Below are 19,998 nucleotides of genomic sequence, written 5' to 3'. Positions count from 1 at the left end.
GCAGAAGTTTAAAATCATTTCTCCTATCCATCCTGTCATTTGCATCTATGCAGCCTACAGCACCTTCCCACATCCCTGTTGCTCTTCACACCCCAAGCCCAGACACAGGCACCAACTCACTACTCCCCATTCTCCCGAAGAACTTTCTCCTGTTTGTTGTTTATAATTTGTTGTTGATTCCCCTTCTCCCCTTCCTTCTATAGTCTTCCAAGTTTGGTATGGGGAGAAGTCAGCAGTCTGAGCTTGATAGTCATCTTGCCAGCTACACAGTAGGGCACTAAATCTGTAAATCATTTAAACAGAATTCTGTGTTTGCAATATTCTGGAACAATATATACTGGTTCATTTATTTGGGACTTCTTTTACCTGAATCTATCAGTAAACCCATGTACTTATATACTTAACTATATTTATAAAGATATATAAAGCTATGTGTCATATATATGTATAATTTATATGATTATGTATAGGCTTTTTTTTGAGAGAGAGAGAGAGGGCGCAAGTGAGCAGGGGTGGGGGAGAGAGAGAGAGAGAGAGAAGCAGGGGTCACCCAAAGCGGGTCTTGAGCTCACCCGAAGTGGGACTTGAATTCACAAACTGTGAGATCATGACCTGAGCCGAAGTCAGATGCTTAACCGACTGAGCCACTCAGGTGCCCTACTTATATAATTTTCTGTATAGTTACATAGATCTTGTTGTTTTTTCTGGGCTTCTTTATAGGTAATTTTTGAATTTTGTTGTCATTGTGAATGGAGTATATTCTATTACATGTTCTAATTTGTTAATAATTTTGTGTGGCAGAGCTAGGTAGTTTGCTATAAGGATCTTTCATACACTATCTGAAGACTCATCCCCTTGAATATCGCACGTGCCTACTCCTTTGACTTTTCAAAATAAGTGAACAGATTGTTATTAAACACTATCTCTTTATTTTCAATGTGCATACTATTATTTATGTGACACCCATAGGTCTGGCTTTGTGTTCCAGTACAGGTATAAATGGTGAAGGTGAGAGTATCTACCTAAATGTAGTTCCTGTCTTTAATGGGAATGCCTCTAACATTTGACATTTAAATATGTTCACTATTTTAGGAAATGGAAGTTCTTCTCATCTTAGTTTGCTAAAACTTTTTACTATGAATTCATCTTGAATTTCTTTAAAATACTTTTTCTTTACTAACTGATGTGATCAAATGCTTTTTATTTCCTCTAATTTGTCAATGTAGGGAATTACAATTGAAATAATTTATTTTTTTATTTTTAAAAAAAATTTTTTTTTCAACGTTTTTATTTATTTTTGGGACAGAGAGAGACAGAGCATGAACGGGGGAGGGGCAGAGAGAGAGGGAGACACAGAACCGGAAACAGGCTCCAGGCTCCGAGCCATCAGCCCAGAGCCCGACGCGGGGCTCGAACTCACGGACCACGAGATCGAGATCGTGACCTGGCTGAAGTCGGACGCTTAACCGACTGCGCCACCCAGGCGCCCCTGAAATTATTTTTTGATGTTAAGTCATATTTTCTTTCCTTTTTTTTTTTAAAACCACATTTTTTTGATGTTTATTTTTTTTTAATTTTTTTTTCAACGTTTATTTATTTTTGGGACAGAGAGAGACAGAGCATGAACGGGGGAGGGGCAGAGAGAGAGGGAGACACAGAATGGGAAGCAGGCTCCAGGCTCCGAGCCATCAGCCCAGAGCCCGACGCGGGGCTCGAACTCACGGACCGCGAGATCGTGACCTGGCTGAAGTTGGACGCTTAACCGACTGCGCCACCCAGGCGCCCCATATTTTCATCCCTTAGACACAGACTGCTCATTTAATTCACTGTTGGGTTGAATATGCTATTAATTTACTTAGGATATTTGCTGCTATATGAATGAACTTGGCACAAGTATTCTTTTTGTGGTATGTCCACATTTAATTTTTGAATAAAGAATAGCTAGGGGCACCTGGGTGGCTCAGTTGGTTGAGCATCCAACTCTTGATTTTGGCTCAGGTCATGATCCCAGGTTGTGGGATCAAGCCCCACATCAGGATCTGTGCTGAGTGTGGAGCCTGCTTAAGATTCTCTCTCTCTCTCTCTCTCTCTCTCTCTCTCTCTCTCTCTCTCTCCCTCCCTCCCTCCATCCCTCCCTCCTCTTTCCCTCTCAAAAAAAAAAAAAAAAGAATAGCTAGCTTGGGAGAATGAGTTGAACAGTTGCCCATCTTTCTATAGTTTTGGAAGAGTTGACATAAGATGGTGATTAGTTTTCCCTGATATTTTGTAGAATTGGCCCCCAAAACTGCCTGTCCTAGAACTTTTGAGGGTGACTTTAGTTTTGAAAACAGTTTCAGTTTGTATTGTTAAGGTTTTTTTTTTTTTTTTATTTCTGTATGGGCCAATTTGGACATTTTTTTCCCCCTAAAAATGATCATTTTCACTTAGGATTTCAAATTTAATAAAATGATAATTATAATGAAATGTTTTCTTGTGGAAAGTTATAAATATATACAATAGTGGAGAGAATAGTATAATAAACTCAATATACCTGACCCTCATCATCAAAAACCTTAATTACATGGCCAATCTGGTTCCAGTTATTTCTCCACCTACTTTGCGCCTCAGCTGCTGGAATAATTATTTTATGTCTAAATATTTCAATGTACATTTCTAAGCATGAAATGTTAAATATCGAAAATATCCAGGTATTTTTCATATATACCTGAGGGCCTTATACTTTTTCAAAAATTTGAATTTGTGTCCAAATATGGTTCACAGCTGTGATTATTCATTATGTTCCTTAAAATCTTTAAAAATCTATAAATTCCCCTCACATCACATCTTTTTCCGTACAATTTTTTTGTTGTTGGAAAAAAGAAAACAAACCAAGTCTTCTATTGTGACCTGTTTCTTGTAGTGTAGATTTTACTTAATGTAACAATTTGGTGTCCTGTAACATGTGTTTTAGCCCTTTGTGTTTCTTTTAATTAGTGGTTAGAAGTGTAAGCTTGATCAGATTAATTTGCTCGTGTGTTTGTTTTGTTTTATTGTTGTTATTATTGTTGTTTTGCAAGACCACTCCATAGGTGATGCTATGTACTTCCATTAGGCGTTACGTATTGTCTGGTTGTCTCTCTTTGTGCTGATGCCAGCAGTCATTAATAATTACCACCTTTATCAGGGCGCCTGGGTGGCCCAGTCGGTTAAGCATCCGACTTTGGCTCGGGTCATGATCTCACAGTCTATGGGTTCGTTGCCCCGCACCAGGCTCTGTGCTGACAGCTCAGAGCCTGGAGCCTGCTTCAGATTCTTTGTCTCTCTAGCCCTCTGCCCCTCCCCCACTCACACTCTGTCTCTGTCTCTCTCTCTCTCTCAAAAATAAACATTAAAAAATAAAAAAAAACAATTACCACCTTTATCTATTAATGCAGGATGGTAATTCTCTCATTTTCTCTTTCATAGTTTATTGGCTGAAATACTTCTATATGTTATGTTAACCTTAAAAATAAAACAGCCAAGTATTTTACCAGCAAAATGTTTTTTTTTTTTTGTAATAAAAGAGAATTGCAATATTAGGACACACAAGCTACTGCAAAACCATAGGCAATGCTGGAGAACAAAGGAGGGGTTCTTTTATAGAGAAAAGGGGAAAGTTTGGAGGGCTCTTATGAGCAGAAAAACCTATGGGAGTAAACTGGGAGTTTGAAATATAGTGGCTTTTCATTGGCTAAATTGTGACCTTCTCTCATTGGCTGGGCTGTTGCTAGGGGATGAGGAAACATTATTACCTTTGTTGGGATTATAAAGTAGTTGCTAAAGTAGAATCTGCTTGCAAGGTGGGGCGCTTTCTGTTGGGTCTGCAATTGACCAAGAGTGGTAGTATGTGAGAGCTCCCCCTACTGGGCTTCTGACTCCATTTTAACCAACGTTTCCTTAGTTTTCACAGTAGAGACATTTCCTTGTCCACATCCACCATTGGTTATACTGAGAAAAAGGTGTAACATATTTGTAGTGTTCTCTTATAATATTTAAATCTGTGCACCTATATTTTGTCCAATTTTATTTAATTTAATTTGTTTATTTGTGCTTTTTTTCAGTAATTGATCATATTTGCAAAAGTATTTTCAAAGAACTGGCTTTTGTTATTTAGTTCAACTGTTATTTGTTTCATTATTTCTTTAAAATTTTTTTAATGTTTATTTATTTTTGAGAGAGAGAGAGAGACAGAGTGTGAGCTGGCGAGGGGCAGAGAGAGAGGGAGACACAGTATCCGAAGCAGGCTCCAGGCTCTGAGCTGTCAGCACAAAGCCCGACAAGGGTCTTGAACCCATGAACTGTGAGATCATGACCTGAGCCAAAGTCGGGCGCTTAACCAACTGAGCCACCCGGGTGCCCCTTTAAAAAAATTTTTTTTTAAAGTTTATTTATTTTTGAGAGAGAGAGAGAGAGAGTGTGTGAACAGGCACATTATTTCTGCATTTATATTCATTATGTCTAATTTTCTACTTCTTTAGGTTTATTATAGTATTCATTGCCTAGCTTCTTGAATTCCTTGGATGTTATAAATATTTCTTATTTTTTAATACATTCAAGGGTATATATTTCCTAATGAATACATTCCTAATTTCCTAATTAATACATTCAAGGGTATATATTTCCTAACTAGTCTAAATGATACTTAGACTAGTATCCAGATAAGTATCATTTAGACAAAGGTAATATTGTATAGCTTTATGTGTATTACTTAAATATTTTACAAGTTGAATATATCACTCTATAACTTATGGTATTAGAAGTTTTTAGACATACATATACAAAAACTAGAGTGTAAAATTATTATTTTTATTTATTTATTTTTATTAAGACAATATTTTAGAGCAGTTTAAGGGTCATAGCAAAATTAAGGGAAAGGTACAGAGATTTCTTATATACTCTCTGTCCCCACACATGCATACCCTCCTCCATTATCAACACCCCCCACTAGAGTGATAATTCCCTCTAATGTTTTTTAAATTTCAGTTATTGTATTATTCAACTTTGATGGGTTCTTCTCTATATTTTCTATCTCTTTAAAATTTTTTTAATCTTTATTTTTTTGAGAGAGAGAGAGAGACAGAGTGCAAGCGGGAGAGGGATAGAGAAAGAGGGAGACACAGAATGTGAAGCAAACTCCAGGCTCTGAGCTGTCAGCACAGAGCTCGACATGGGGCTCGAACTCATGAACCACAAGATCATGACCTGAGCCAAAGTTGGACGCTTAACTGACTGAGCCACCGAGGCATCCCTCTATCTCTTTGTTGAAGTTCTCACTCATTTTTTTCTACTCTTCTCTCCAGCCTTGTGGGTATCTTTATGATCATTACTTTCTTTATCAGGCATATTATTTATCTGTTTACTTTAGTTCTTTTTTAGAGTTTTTTTTTTTTTCTTGTTCTCTCTTTTGGAACATATTCCTGCCTCCCCATTTTGCTTGACTTTCTGTGTTTGTTTCTATGGATTAGGTGGAATAGCCACTTCTCCTCAGCTGGAAGGAATATATTTGTGTATCATCATCCCCTGTGTTAACTGTGTGTGCTTGGTAAATTTGCTGGCTGAGTGGAGCTGTGGCTGGCTTGGGCTGAGGGTCCTGGAGCTTTCCACATAGCAGGTGCCCTGTCAGGACAGCTAAAGTGGATGCAGGCCAGGGTGTCCCGGGGTTTCTATGTGCTGAAGGAACCCTAGAAGGACTGTAAAAGCTGAGATGGGTGCAAGATGGAGTGTCTCATGGTGCTCTGTGCAGAGGGTGCCTTGGCAGGGTGGCTGGAGCTGATGCAATGTATGGGCCCTAGTAAGTTCTCTATGCTGAGGGTGCTCTAGTAAGATCGCTGAAACTATAGTGGGTGAAAGCTGGAGGGATCCAAGGCTCTACAAACAGAGGGAACCTTGGCAGGAATAGGTGAAGCAGATGTGGATATAATCAGGGGTGTTTCTGGACTCTCTGCATAGAGGGTGCCCTAAAGTGGCAGCTGGAGCTAAGGTGAAGTACAGACTGGGAGGTCCTGGGGCACTCCAGGGGGCATCCTGGCAGGACAGCTAAAGCTAAAATGGGCACAGGCTGATGTGGTCCCTGAGCTCTTCATACAAAATGTGCCCTAGCAGGACAGCTGAAGCTGAATTGTGTCCAAGCCATGGCGTCTCAAGCTGTTTAGCACAGTGGGTACGCTGGTTGAGATACTGAGGCCAAGGCCTTTGCAAGTGGGTGTGTTCTAGGATACTCCATATAGGGAGCATCCTGGTGGGTTAGCAGAAACTGATGCAGGCACAAACCTGGGATTCCTGGGGTGCTCGTCTTAGAAGACACCCTGGCAGGGTGACTGGATTTAAAACAGACATCAGATGAGGTGTTCTAAAGAGCTCTGTACCCGGGGGTCCTAGCAAGACATCTGAAGCCAAAGTGGTGTGGGCCTGGAGTGTTCTAGGGTGCTTTGTGTCTGTGTCACCTTGGCACGAAGGCTGGGGCCGTTTTGAGCGCTAACTAGTGGTGTCCCAGTGTTCATTGCCCTTTGGCCACCTTGGTAGGTCAGCTGGGGCTGGTGTGGGCTAGGGGCCTGGGGCTCACTGAGGCAGCAGGCCAGTTAGGGTGCCCAGACTATGCACTGGTCTGTGATTCAAGGTGGAGATGGGGTATAGACTGTATCTGTTAGCTTCTCCCACCTGGAGAGTGTTCCATCAGCTACCCTCACTGGTGGAGTTCTAGGGCTGACTATTTTATATCATAGTTGGTCTTTTGAACAGTAGTTTTTTAAAATAAATAAAATAATAATAATATAAAATAATTTTTAAAATAAATAAACGAAAAAAGAAAAAGAAGCAACAAAGAAGAAAAAAAAAGCAAAAAGAACAAAAACAAAACAAGACCAAAAAACCACAAAACAAAACCAAAACAAAAAACCAAAAAAACACAAACAACAACAAACCCCTTATTGTCTGTTCCCCAGTGCTACTGGTGCTAGTGTGGGCTTGCAGACTCTGGGATCACTGTGGTCCCAAGCTTGTTGTGATGACAAGACCTGCTAGTTTGGACCCTGCTCCCTTTTGGATATTTAAACTGGAGTGTTAATGTAAACCATGTTGTTCTCCAGTCTCTCTGACCTGGAGAGTGTTCCCACAGCTCCTCTACCTTTTGGCAGAGTTCTAGTGGTTGTCTCTTTCACATGCTATTTGCTCTTTTAAACTGTGGCTTTCTTTCTGTGCCCAAGGACAGAGGAATCTGTTCCTCGTCCCTTGGTACTATCCTTCCCCACTGCTGTTCACAGCATCAGGGGTAGGGCTTCCCTTTGTTACTGCGTCTCCATCTTTCTTGCTGTTCTCTTTTGTAGTTCTATTTCTGGTTGTGCAGAAATTGTTCAGTCAGCCCTCTGTTCTTATTTAGGAGGAGTTGTTCAATTAACAGGTGTAATTTGGTGTGTTCCGTGGAGAAGATGAGTTCAGGGTCTTCCTACATTGTCATCTTGGACTCAACAGTTAGTTTAAAAGTACGCATTTTAACCTGTATATCTTTTTTGGTAAGGTGTCTATTAAGGTCTTTGGCCCATTTTAAAATCAAAATTTCTTAGTTTTGAGTTTTAGGTGTGCATTTTATATTTTGGATGACAGTCCTTAATCAGATGTGTCTTTTGCAAATATTTTCTCCCAGTCTGTTATTTCTCATCTCATTCTCTTTATATTCTTTTTCATGGAACAGAACGTTGTCAATTTTAATGAAGTCCAGTTTAATCAATTATTTCTTTCATAGATTGTGTGTTGCATCTAAGAGGTCATTGCCATATCCAGGGCATCTAGGATTTCTCCCATTATTTTCTAGGAGTTTCATAATTTTGCATTTCACATTTAGGTTTATGATCCATTTTGAGTTAATTTTGGTGAAGGGTGCAAGGTCTCTGTCTAAATTAATTTTTTTGCATGTGAATATTTAGTTGTCCAACACTATATGTTTGAAAGGACTATCTTTTCCCCATTATATTGTCTTTGCTCCTTTGTCAAAGATCAGTTGACTATATTTATATTGTCTATTTCTGGGATCTCTGTTGTGTTCTGTTGTTCTATTCATCTATTCTTTCACCAATACCACACTCTTTTGATTACTATAGTTTTATAATAAGTCTTGAGGTTGGGTAGTGTCAGTCTTCCAACTTTATTTTTCTCTTTCAATATTGTTTTTGGTCTCTCATATTTCTTTCTGGTTCTTAAATTTTTTTTCTTTCTACTTACCTTGCCTAGCCAATCTTGCATGCTGTCTATCTTATCCATCAGATCCATTAGCATGTTAATCACAGTTGTTTTGAATTTCTGGTCCAATAATTCCAACAGCCCTGCCACATCTAATTTTGATGCTTGCTTTTTATCTTTAAATTGTGTTTTTGCCTTTTGGCATGCCTTGTAATTTTTTTCTTAGTAGTTGGACATGATGTACTGGGTAGAAAGAACTACTGTAAATAAGACTTTAATATAGTGGTAAAGTGTGGGGGGGAAGGGAAGTTTTCTTTGGTCTTATGTTAGATCCCAGTCTTGTAGTGAGCTTGTGCCTCTGCACTATGAACTTCACAAGTGTTTCTATTTTTCCCCTCTCCCTTTCCCTTTGATGGAACAGGATGACTACAGTGGGCTGGAATTGAGTATTTCCCTCTCCCACGTGAAAAGCTAGAGCTGACTGGAGTTGGGTATTTCCCTTCCCCTAGTCAGTTATGCTCTGATAATACCCTACCAGGTTAGGCTCTGGTTAACTAGGCTTCCCTGAGGGCAAGCCTTGTTACAAAGAACAGAGTGCTCTGGTATATTTCAAAATGGTTCCTTTGTACCTTCCTCTACCAGAAGCATGGGGGGATTTTTCTCTGATATTTACTCTGGGAACCTGTTTGAGCACCTGGAGTAAATCTCACAATAATGTTCCCACCCCTACAATGACTCCCCCAACCTGGAATTTTTAACTCTCAAAGTTGTCTACACTGAGCATCTAGCAATTCATCACTTACAGTGCAGGTCACCCCAGAACTGGTTCCCACAATGGTTTCCATTATGAACTTCTGCTCTGCTAAGTTCTCAACCTCCTGTATTCACCTGCCTGTCTCAATAATCTTGAGAACTTGTTTTCCCTGTGTTCTCACCTCTTCTATGGATCTAAGTAAAGTTATTGATTTTTTAGTCTGTTCAGCTTTTTATTCATTTTTAGGAAGGAGCGGCAACTTCCAAGTTCCTTACATGTGGAACTGAAAATTGAGTCTAAAAATTGTTTTTGAGAAGGATGTGAAGAGGATGAGAGAGGTAAAATGTCATTTAGAGGAGATTTCAGGGCCCAGAGTATTTTGTTTTATTTTATTTTATTTTTGTTGTTAGTTATAAATAGAAACATATTTGATTGCTGGCAACAGAGTTGATTTATCCCAGGAAAACAAAGAAATTTAACACTAGAAAATCAATCCATGTAATTGGCCTCATGTAACAGTCAGGGATTATCCAGGAAAATAGAAACATCTCTAAATATTTAACACAGTGAAAATTTAATTCAGAGGACTGATTACACAAGTGATGGAGGAACCCAATGAGGGAAAGTTGGGCAAACCAATAATTAGCAACATGAGAAAGTCAATCTGATCTCCAGGCTGGTAGGACAAAGAGAGGTGATAGTGTTACTATAATCTAAATATTGGATTCTAGTATCTGGAGGCATGGTGGGCCAATGTGATGGTGGCTGGACCCATAGGGCCCATGTAGTCATTGAAGGAGAAGCCACTTGATACAGAGGAAGAAGGAGGAAAAATGTCTGACTGTATATCCTCCTGGGTTCTAATCTCCTGCTGGTGCCTCCAATTGGCTGCACTAGAATGGTAGCCAAATATTGGTGAGCCTAAGGATTGTAGTCTTCAGGGACTAGCCCCTGTATAATTGAAGGCAGACCAGGAGAAGAATGAGGGATGGATCTAGGGACAAATAAGCCCAAGACTGCCTTACTATATTAACAGATTGAGTGAGGAACATCATATCTAAGTAGATAAATAAAAATATTTAATAAATATCTATATCTGGTCATAATAAAAAGAAATGTTAGTCCCAGAGTATAAAGTGTATATTCATGAGTCCATACTGATGTAAATAAGTGACTGGATAAATAAATAAATTGGAGACTATAGATACACCTCTCATGTGGTAGAATTACAAATCATTTTTTGTAGGTACTGAAAAGGCGGGCCTACGCTGGCTGACTCCATGTTGTTCTGTGTCCTTCACCTTGACCACGCCTCCTCCCCTTGAGTAACCTCCTGCTCACCTGCCTAACAGGACTCCGACCCTTCCCCAGCCAATCGGCTGAGGCCACAGCCATTACCTCACCAACTGCCCCTAGGCCCCAATAAAACCTTTGTCCTTTTGAAACTCGCTCTCTCTCCCGGTATCTCACCGCTGCCTCGGTGCAGGTAGGGGATTGAGCTCGAGCTAGCTCGAATAAAGGCTCTCTTGCTTTTGCATCGGACTTGGCTCCCTGGTGGTCTTTGGGGATCACGAATTCTGGGCATAACAGGTACTCCCCTTTCAAGGTGGGGGAGCATAACTCCTCACTCCTTAAGTGTGTGATGCATAATGACTTCCTTCCACAGAAAGTACAATGTGAAAAAGGTGGGAGAGAGAGTAATTTTATAGTAGAGAAGCCTGAAAAATATGACCTCAGCCAGGTGATCAAGATTAACATCAACTCTCATGGCATGTTGATAGTATGTACCCTTGATATGATGTCATGAGAATAGTCCTTTACCTTTGTGCTATTCCTCCCCAAAGCCCATAACCCCAGTATTTTTATGACAAAATCACCCGAAGGATGCCAAGAGTGGAATCCTATAATATACCTGACTGGTACTCCTCAAACTACTCAAAACTATGAAAGTCATCAAAAATAAGGAATGCCTGAGAAACTGTCATAGTCAAGAATATCGTAAGGAAGCATGATGACTAAATGTATTGTGGGATCCTGGATGGGATTCTGAAACACAAAAAGGACATTAGATAAAAACTGAGGAAATCTGAATAAAGTATGAATTTGTGTTAATAACAGTATAACAAAATTGGCTCATTAGTTGTGACAAATGTACCATGTGAATATAAGATGTTAATACTAGAGTAAATCAAGTATTGAGCATATATGAGTACTCTGTACTATCTTTGCAAAATTTTGCAAACCTAAAACCATTCTAAAATAAAAAGTTTGTTAGCAAATGAATAAAAGGGAAAATTTAGCCAACTAGCTAAAGGATAAGTATGAAAAACCTATAGCAAACATCATACTTGTATGAGGAAAAGTTGAAAACTTTTAATTTGAAACTGCAAACTAGACAAGGATACCTAATCACCATTTCTATTCAATATTTTCATAGAAATACTAGCCAGTGCAGGAATGAAAAGCAGAAAAATAAAAGAGGTAGAAATCAGAAAAACAAGAAACAAAGCTTCTATGATTCACAGATGATTAGATTGCATGCAAAGAAAATTCAAAAGTACTAAAGTTAGTATTCAATCAATAAAGTGAATATAAAGTTTGCTGGGCTTAGTATCAATATATAAAAAGTAAACTTTGTTTCTATAGCAACAAACAATATGAGAATGAAAGTGAGAGGGGCGCCTGGGTGGCTCAGTCGGTTAAGTGTCTGACTTTGGCTCAGGTTATGAACTCGCGGTTCCTGAGTTCGAGCCCTGCATTGGGCTCTGTGCTGACAGCTGAGCCTGAAGCCTGCTTCGGATTCTGTGTCTCCAACTCTCTGGTCCTACCCCATTCTCTCTCACTGTCTCTCTCTCTCTCTCTCTCTCTCTCTCTCAAAAATAAACTTAAAAAAATAAAATTGTTATTGTAAAAATATTCAACTGTGCATGTAAGTATGCACAATAGTAAAATGATCCTTCATATATTCTATCATCTGAAGAACCAGCAGTCCCAGTCAAGTAGGACATGGATAATGCTGGAGGGGGAAGGACTAGAAGAGGCTGGGGATATGGTCAAATCAATAACAAAAAGGGTAGAGATTATATGAATTAGAGAGGAGGAATGGAAATGGTAGCTCCTTCTGCCCCCTTATTGCTAACATTGATGGCTTTGACACCTTCATGGGCCTCTGCCTTCAAAGAGCAGGACCTGGTACTTAGCAGTGGCTTGGGAGAAAGCTACTGGGCCAATAATCAGTTTATCCTGCCTCCTACTGGACCAGTCTTTCTGCTGACCTCTGGAGCTCTGGAGAATATATCTTTGACATAGTCATACATGTATGACTTGATAGTGTAATTCCAGAGACTCATGACAATGAGATGTTGGGCTGACTACAAACACCCTGAACAGGCCCAGTAGTCCTTTACTGACTTAAAGTCAGTGCCAGGTTACTGACATGTGATGGGAGCAGAGTTCTACCTCCCTCCCCACCTGGATGAGAGCTCTCGCTAGGGGGAAGGACTCAGAAGCCCTGGCCTCACTCCTTTTTTGCTCTGGCAAAGGTGACCTTGCAGAAAACGCTTTATGCAGACCCCCACTACTGGGGCTTGGGGTACTTAATGGAGCAATGGAAGGGTCTCTCTTTTCCCTGAGGTCGGGGATACTCTAAGTGGGGAGATGATAGGAATAATGGAATGATTCCACAGTGGTCAGGGAGCTTCCAGAAATGCCAGTGGGAGCACCTCCTCCTCTAGCACATGAAGTACCACCAGTCTGGGCAGGACTTCATGGAAGTGTCTAATAAAGTCCCTCCACCATAAAAATAGGATTTGAAGCTCCTAATTAGAAAGGCCTCAGGCTGGAAGTCTCATTCTCTAAGAATGGTATCACCCATAAGTAGGGCCATAAGGTCATTAGCTGAGGGGACCCCACAGGAAGAAGGAGTCCATTTTGGTCATCTGATCCACCCATGGGGAGTTGCTAGCTCAGAAATGGACCTACCCCATCCCTGCTCCACACATTTTTTCCCCCAGCTGCTCTCAGTCTTGACAGCACTCTCAGAAGAATTCAGAAATACTGAGATCCCAAAAGAAGTTTACCTGTAGTCTTGTCAAAGATTTCACTGGAGGCTTGAATTATCTCCAGGTCCACTTTGCTCAGGACCAAGTTAGCCCGGGGTGGGTGGAATGCAAATTGCACTCCTGGCCATAGGGAAGGTGCAACTTCATCCAGAGGCCAGAAATCCCTCCTTTAAGAATGGTAAACACTCTCACTGATGATTGGGAGCATTTTGGAATTTTAATATATGTTGCTGGCTCATGTGTCAAAGTTAAAGATGAGACGACTACTACAAAGGAGGGCATAAGTACCTCTGAGTGGGAAGAGGAACGAATAATATTCCTGCAAAGATCAAGGGAAACTTCCAATGGTTGTCCTTAGTACTTCTCAGTGATTATGTATGTGGTCCACCTCTCCTAGGTACATAGCAAAGTAAATGTCCTGGCTCTCCAAGGTTGGGTTGGGCTATAATTCTAGCTAATGAGTTGTGAGTGTGAATGATGTGTATCCTTTCTGAATATAGCATTTAATCACTAATGTGAGACACCTCCCCCCAAACCCCCAACTTTACTTGATGACCTGCATTAGACACACAATGTGAGATGGAAATAAACATGCTTTGAGGTTAAGTTACTAGGATTTTGTAACCTCAAGCAGCACTCATGTAACCTTTCCTCACTGATTATCCTATAACAAATTGGCTATCACATGGTTAGCCATTGTTTGGTAGTGTGATGGGACAGAGTACCTTTTACTCATTAGAGAGGAAGGTGGGAGGTCTCACTTCCCTTAGCAAAGCATCCACATATTCCTGTATGTAGAGAGTGCCAGGATGGAGACTGTCCTGGAGTCCTGGCCTATACCAAACCACAAGCACAGTAACAGAAGAGGGTCTTTGGTTAGGTGCAAAATAGTATGCTGAAAGAAGTAAACCAACATTAGCAATAGTAAAATGTGTTTGTTTTGTGGCCATGGAGGTGTGCCACTCAGATGTTTAGCAAGAGAATCTATTGTAAGGGGCATAGTTGCTTGCCAGCTTCAGCTGCATTTGCAATAAGGCCGTACTTCTCCTGGGCTGCTTGCATCCAATGATACAGCATGGTAGAGATACTGGTGCTGGCCTGTTCTAGCCTGAGTAGTAGCAGAGGACCCAATTACATGAGCAGATAGCCCAGACTCCCATACCACCTGCTACAGTTGCACCAGCACCCCTTCCCCAGCTTGCACTTATGACCGTATGGGATTCCTTTGGGCCCTGGCTGGTTGAAACATGGGCTGGTTTTAACATGGGTGTGGTCTTGAAAGAAAGTGGGGAGGGAAAATCTTACTAATGGGCAGAACTCTGAGTGGTGCACCTGGCCTGGGGTGAGAATGGGCTGGGAAAGGTGAGGAATGGAAGAAGTCCCCAAATGACCAGAGTCTCGCCCAAAAGCATGCAGAGTATTCTAGACAGAAGTGGGGGCTGGTGTCCACAATCTTCAATAAATTTTTAACATCTTTCCCCCATGTGATATTAAAGGGAGACTTTCTAAGAAGCTGATTTGTAAATTGAAATTGAGAAATCTAGAGTCAAGGATGCTGGACTGCATTCTATTGCAGCAAGTCTTAGCCTGGCCATGGGAAGGGTTCATGTTCAAATTCTGGCACTTCCACATTGGGTGCAGTCTCTGAACTGCTTCCAGACCATTGGACAGAAACTCATTTGAGTCTCATGATGAATAGTCCCTTATCCCCTATTACTTTTAAATGTATCAGTATAAAAATGCACTTACGGTTATTGAAAAATAAAACAAATCTGCCTCAGTCTTGTATTACTAATTCTTTTGAGATTCTGATCAGGAGGAGAGCTTAGGAGAGACCTGGACTGGGAAAGCAGTACTAAGGAGCCCCTGGGAGGCCTTGCCAGGGTTTGGAGGAAGGTAGGCCAACATGGGAGGCTGGGAAGAGAGGCCTTGCTAAAATCCTGGAAAGGTTGTGGCAAGGGCTCTTTCACCCTAAGGGAGGCTGTAAAGAGAGAAAGAGGTCACATTCCCTTTCTTCTGACCTATTCTTTAGGGTAGCTGTATAATCAGTGGGCAGCAATTGACAGTAGGACCATTCAAGGGCAGCAAGCTCCACCTGGGGTCGCTGGCTACCCTCAAAACCTGACTTGTACAAAATAAATACAAAAACCTGACTTGTGGCAAGAACGTAGCCAGAAAAGAACTTGGTAGCTAATAGCAGGATCCAGGTGTACTGTGAAAACTCCTCCTTACCTTCAACTGCATTTTCTCCTTCTGTGTGTACCTGTAAGGACATCAGGCCCCTTCCACCATGAACAGACCAGCAAAGCACGCTGTGAATGCACAGTTCTGCGGGCCTGTTTTGGGCACAAAAGGGACCACAGAGGAGCCACTAGGTTAGGGTTCCTGTTGTAACTCCAAGGATTTCATCAAAAGGTGCTTGGAGGTGGGTGCACTCACAAATGTGGGCCACAACAAGGACCTTCTGGGCCAGTGGCAGGATGTTTTAATGTGACTGTATAAAGTTTTTTATTTTTACAAATTCTATTATTATTTTTTTTATTCTTGCAGCAAGAATTACTATCAAACTCCACTCATTGTGCCAGAGACCCTCGTGGTGTTAGTGAAAGGCTTGCCCCTCATGTAGCATGCTATCTACCCCTGTGAGTTTATCACTAGCCAGGGGCCTCAACTCCAAGCTCTAACAATGTGCAGGACTCTACAAAATTTTTAAAACCTGCTTCCACCCCCATAGGGCTTTCTTGCTCTCTATTCTGCACATCCACATTGGCAAAAAAGATTTAATTTTTTTAATGTTTATTTATTTATTTTTGAGAGAGAGAGAGAGAGAGAGAGCGCGCGAGTGGGGGTAGTGGCAGAGAGAGACGGAGGCAAAGAATCTGAAGCAAGGTCCAGGCTCTGAGCTATCAGTACAGAGCCCAATGTGGAGCTTGAAGCCACCAACCATGAGAGCATGACCTGAGCTGAAGTCAGGCGCACTTAACTGACTGAGCCACCCAGACACCACAAAAGATATATTTAAAAATTTTTTTTAATCTTTATTTATTTTTGAGAGAGAGTGTGTGAGCAGGGGAGGAGCAGAGAGAGAGAGAAACACAGAATCTGAAGCAGGCTCCAGGCTCTGAGCTGTCAGCACAGAGCCTGAAGCAGGGCTCGAACCCACGAACTGTGAGATCATGACCTGATCTGAAGTTGGATGCTCAACCGACTGAGCCACCCAGGCACCCCAAAAGATACTTTTTTAAAAACGTTCTTCATAAAGATGCCCCTGCCACTGCAAATAAATGTCCTCATTGTATTCTGGCACCACAATGGCTTGACATGTTTTATAATTTTTGTTTCATATGATTAAAATGCTTGTGTGAAAGTGGAAACTAATTTCAACTGTACATTAATATTTCCAGTCTGCTTCAAAACTATGGATTCAAATATCTCAGGGTATGAGGAGGTCAATATGCAAAGCCTTGGGAAGGGAAAGGTGAGCAATGAAAGCCAGAGGCTTCTTATGTCCAGAAGCGGCTCCCTTCCAATCCAAGAGAGGAAACACAACAACCCATAAGTGTAATTGGCATTATATATATTAATTTTATTTTCTCCTTTTGGCTATTTACAACCTTTATTTCAGCATATTTTTCAGAAGCATAATTTTATGTTTCTTCATGTTTTCCTTCTTTGAAGTCCAGACTGGTCAAGGTCTTTTTCATGCAAAAATGTACATTTAATGAGGACAAAGAGGGAACTGGGTCATCTTGGAGGGGTCTCTGCCATTCTGCATCCTTATGTAGCTCAGGACAGCAAGACATGTAGTTTTTCTTCTTGCTCCTTTCTTGGTTTTCTTGAAGACCTCCATGTTTGTGGTTTTACTGTATTTGATCTGCCTCAGAATGGCACTGCCTTGCCTGTCCTCTGAAGAATTCTCTTGCACTGTCTAAAGTCAGGCACCACAGCCAGTTTCACTACACTCGGGCACCTTTAGTTCTGCTAATGACTGTTGACCCCAGGGATGCAGTCTGGCAAGATAGTGGGTGTAAAGTCTCACACATGTTAACAGAGGTGACCCTGACCAACTGAGGCTATTTCATAACTGAAATATATCAGAGAGACATTGTAACACCCTCCCCCCTCCCTACCCTGAAAACAATACTGACAATAGGGATTTCATATTGATCACAGGACACTACACAACAAACACAAATACACTGCACTTTCAATAGCACAAGTCAAGATTTCCTGTGATGCTCATCACCAAAGCAAGGTACCATGCAGGTGGATGGTTTAGCAAATGCATTCATTAGTTAATAGCTCAAAGTGTTACTTCTTTTAAGTACAGAATAAAGAAACCTCATTAGGAATGGCCATGGTCTCAGCAAAGTTCAGTTCTAAATATGCAAAGACACCACAGCCTTGCTATTAACAAGATGACACAAATTGTAAGAATACATTGTATAAGCTACAGTAAGACCCAATAGATCATTTGTTATCTCTGCAAAGGCACCCCACAGTGGCAGATGGAATGGGCAAGAATGGGCAGGAAACATATCACACATCCTCACAACAAAATGACACTCTGAAGAGACAGAGGATGCCCTTCCTGTGGTAGTGGTGGAGAAGGAATTCTAGAGGGAAAGTTAATGGGATAGCCCATGTGAGGAAAAGGAAGGAAAGCTGTGCAGAAAAGTGAAGTGAGGGTTGCTCCATCCCAAACTCAACAAGACCCTTCCCTCTGCTCAAGCTGTGAATTATCTTACCATAAGCACTCTCTGATTGGCTGGGGCTGAGAACGGCTCTGTGGGCTGAACCCTAGTAGTTCTAGTATCTAGCCCTGCTAGATACTCTGCACTTCAGAGTTACTTGGTGTGGGGTGAGGAGTGGGAGGGGATGTAGGCAGCTGGCTGAGGATAGGGCTCTACAATGACACTGACGACAGAACACACATAGAAGACAAGGGGAGATCTGGCAATTTTCAGGCTAAAATGACCAAGTCCATGAAAAACTCAGAAGGTTCAAGTTTCTGCAAAGGTGTCATTGCCAAACCTCCACCTCACCTTGACAACCTCACACAGTGTGAGTTGCAGTAGAGTTCAACTGCTCTCATTGCAGCACATTAGGGCAAGATGTTCTTTTTTTATTTTATTTATTTATTTTTGGGAGAGAGAGAGAGACAGCGTGAGCAAGGGAGGGGCAGAGAGGGAGACCCAGAATCCAAAGCAGGTTCCAGGCTCTGAGCTGTCAGCACAGAACCCGACACGGGGCTCGAACTCACAAACTGCAAGATTGTGACCTGAGCCGAAGTCGGTCGCTCAACCGACTGAGCCACCCAGGTGCTCCCAAGATATTCATTTTAAGGTATAAATATTTTATCTAGCTACGTGGATCTACAGACATATTTACAACTGGCCTCTATGCCCTTCGTCTGTGCTCTGAAGCCTTCCTATGCATTGCTGCCAGACCAATCTTCAAACCCACTTTCTGGTCCCCACTGCTCCAGTCTTTCTGTATGACATCACCCCAGATAAGCCACTCACTTCCTACAGGGCTCGACGGTCCTCTAGGATCCTGGAAACCCAAATTCAAATCAACCAACCAATGTTTAGGCTCCAGGAAGCAAGACTTTCAATAGCCATGATGGGAGCTTCAGATTTGGGGTCATTGCTCTCCTCCCAACCTTTCTGTGAGAGGTGTCCAAAAAGAAAGAGGCAATCTTAGATATTCCATTGGCAACTTTTTTGTTTTTAGCTGTTATCTGTGTGTGTGTATATGCACGCGTGTGCATGCACATGAATGAGGGTAATCGTGTGTGGTTGTGCATGTGAATATATATGTAGCTATATGTGAGTGTGCATGTCTCGGTGTATATATCCATTTAGTGCTGAGGGTGAGTATCCATGTATGCGTGACTATGTCTCTGTGGGTGTGTATGTGTAGGAGGCTATATTTGTATGTTGTGTGTATACAAAATAAGAGACATGGCAAGCTGGACCGATCTAGACAGTCAGTCCCTGGGGCTCCCTTTATACCTCTCTCCTTGGCCAATCCTCTCACCCCTATAACAATCTCTTTTCCTGGAGTGGGTAGGAGGAGGGATTTCTGGACTCCAAATCCAAGGCTGTCCAAAGATGCAGGATGGGTTATTACAGTGCCCCTAAAAGGGACCACTCCTACTGGCCATGCCTGCAGGCCTTTCCCAAGCACCTTTAGTTCTCTGCATCCAGTGCTACAGCTGATCCCTTGGGATATGTCTTCACATCACCCACCTGCTTTTGGCTGTCTTCAGCCCCCACACATGTTGGGCGTACAATGTGATTGCAATAAGGGAATAAGTTATAAAGGCTATATACAACTCCCTCTCCAGTTCTTTAGCTGTCCCCATCCATTGTCCACATATTTCTGTTCTTAATGCATCTTCAAGGAACCCCCTCAATCTCTGTCTTTGTTATGCAAACATTTGTTTCAGGACAAAGCAAAATGCGCTGCACTCTCAGCTTATCTCACATTTGAGCACTTCCTACCTCAAGGCACTAAACTGTCACTTCCTGGGACTACATTCACTTCTCCTATGTCTTCTGTCCAGGCGACAGCACAGATGGGTGGAGGGAGGAGGAGAAGAATGGATGGGGGCCAGGAGACACTGCTCCCTGGAACAAGGAATTGGAACGAAACAGTTAACCAGCCCGGCCAAATAAGGCCCCCCACATATGTGGAGGCCAAAGGAATTATGGTGGTTCCAGAAGAGCCACCAACAGGAAATAAATATGCTTTCAGGTGTATTTCTTTTCACACTCATTCAAATCAGATAAAGTAACATAGGTATGCACATATGCTGTCATATACACACAGCACATACCCATGTGTGTACACACAAGCACACACACTCTTTCTTAGGGGTATGCACACACATACACACATCCACATGTTGTTATATATACACTCTTATACACATCAATATAGATTTACACTGATATACATAGAGCTGTACAGCTTCTCAAATGGTTG

At 41.6% G+C, this 19,998-nt stretch overlaps 1 protein-coding gene and 1 non-coding gene across 2 annotated transcripts in view; one reads left to right on the top strand and one right to left on the bottom strand.

Moving 5' to 3' along the window:
• Positions 1-19,998, top strand: part of LOC125157090 (basic proline-rich protein-like) — a 32,632-nt gene that overhangs the window by 3,562 nt on the left and 9,072 nt on the right. The gene's annotated exons all lie outside the window — the stretch shown is intronic.
• Positions 15,548-15,700, bottom strand: LOC125158016 (small nucleolar RNA SNORA62/SNORA6 family). Its single transcript, XR_007149142.1, has one exon. It is a non-coding gene; the product is annotated as a small nucleolar RNA SNORA62/SNORA6 family (small nucleolar RNA).

This window comes from Prionailurus viverrinus, chromosome X (assembly GCF_022837055.1).
Source record: "Prionailurus viverrinus isolate Anna chromosome X, UM_Priviv_1.0, whole genome shotgun sequence".
Taxonomy (NCBI): domain Eukaryota; kingdom Metazoa; phylum Chordata; class Mammalia; order Carnivora; family Felidae; genus Prionailurus; species Prionailurus viverrinus.
Note: the sequence above shows the minus strand (reverse complement) of the source record. Positions and strands in the feature narration are given on the sequence as shown.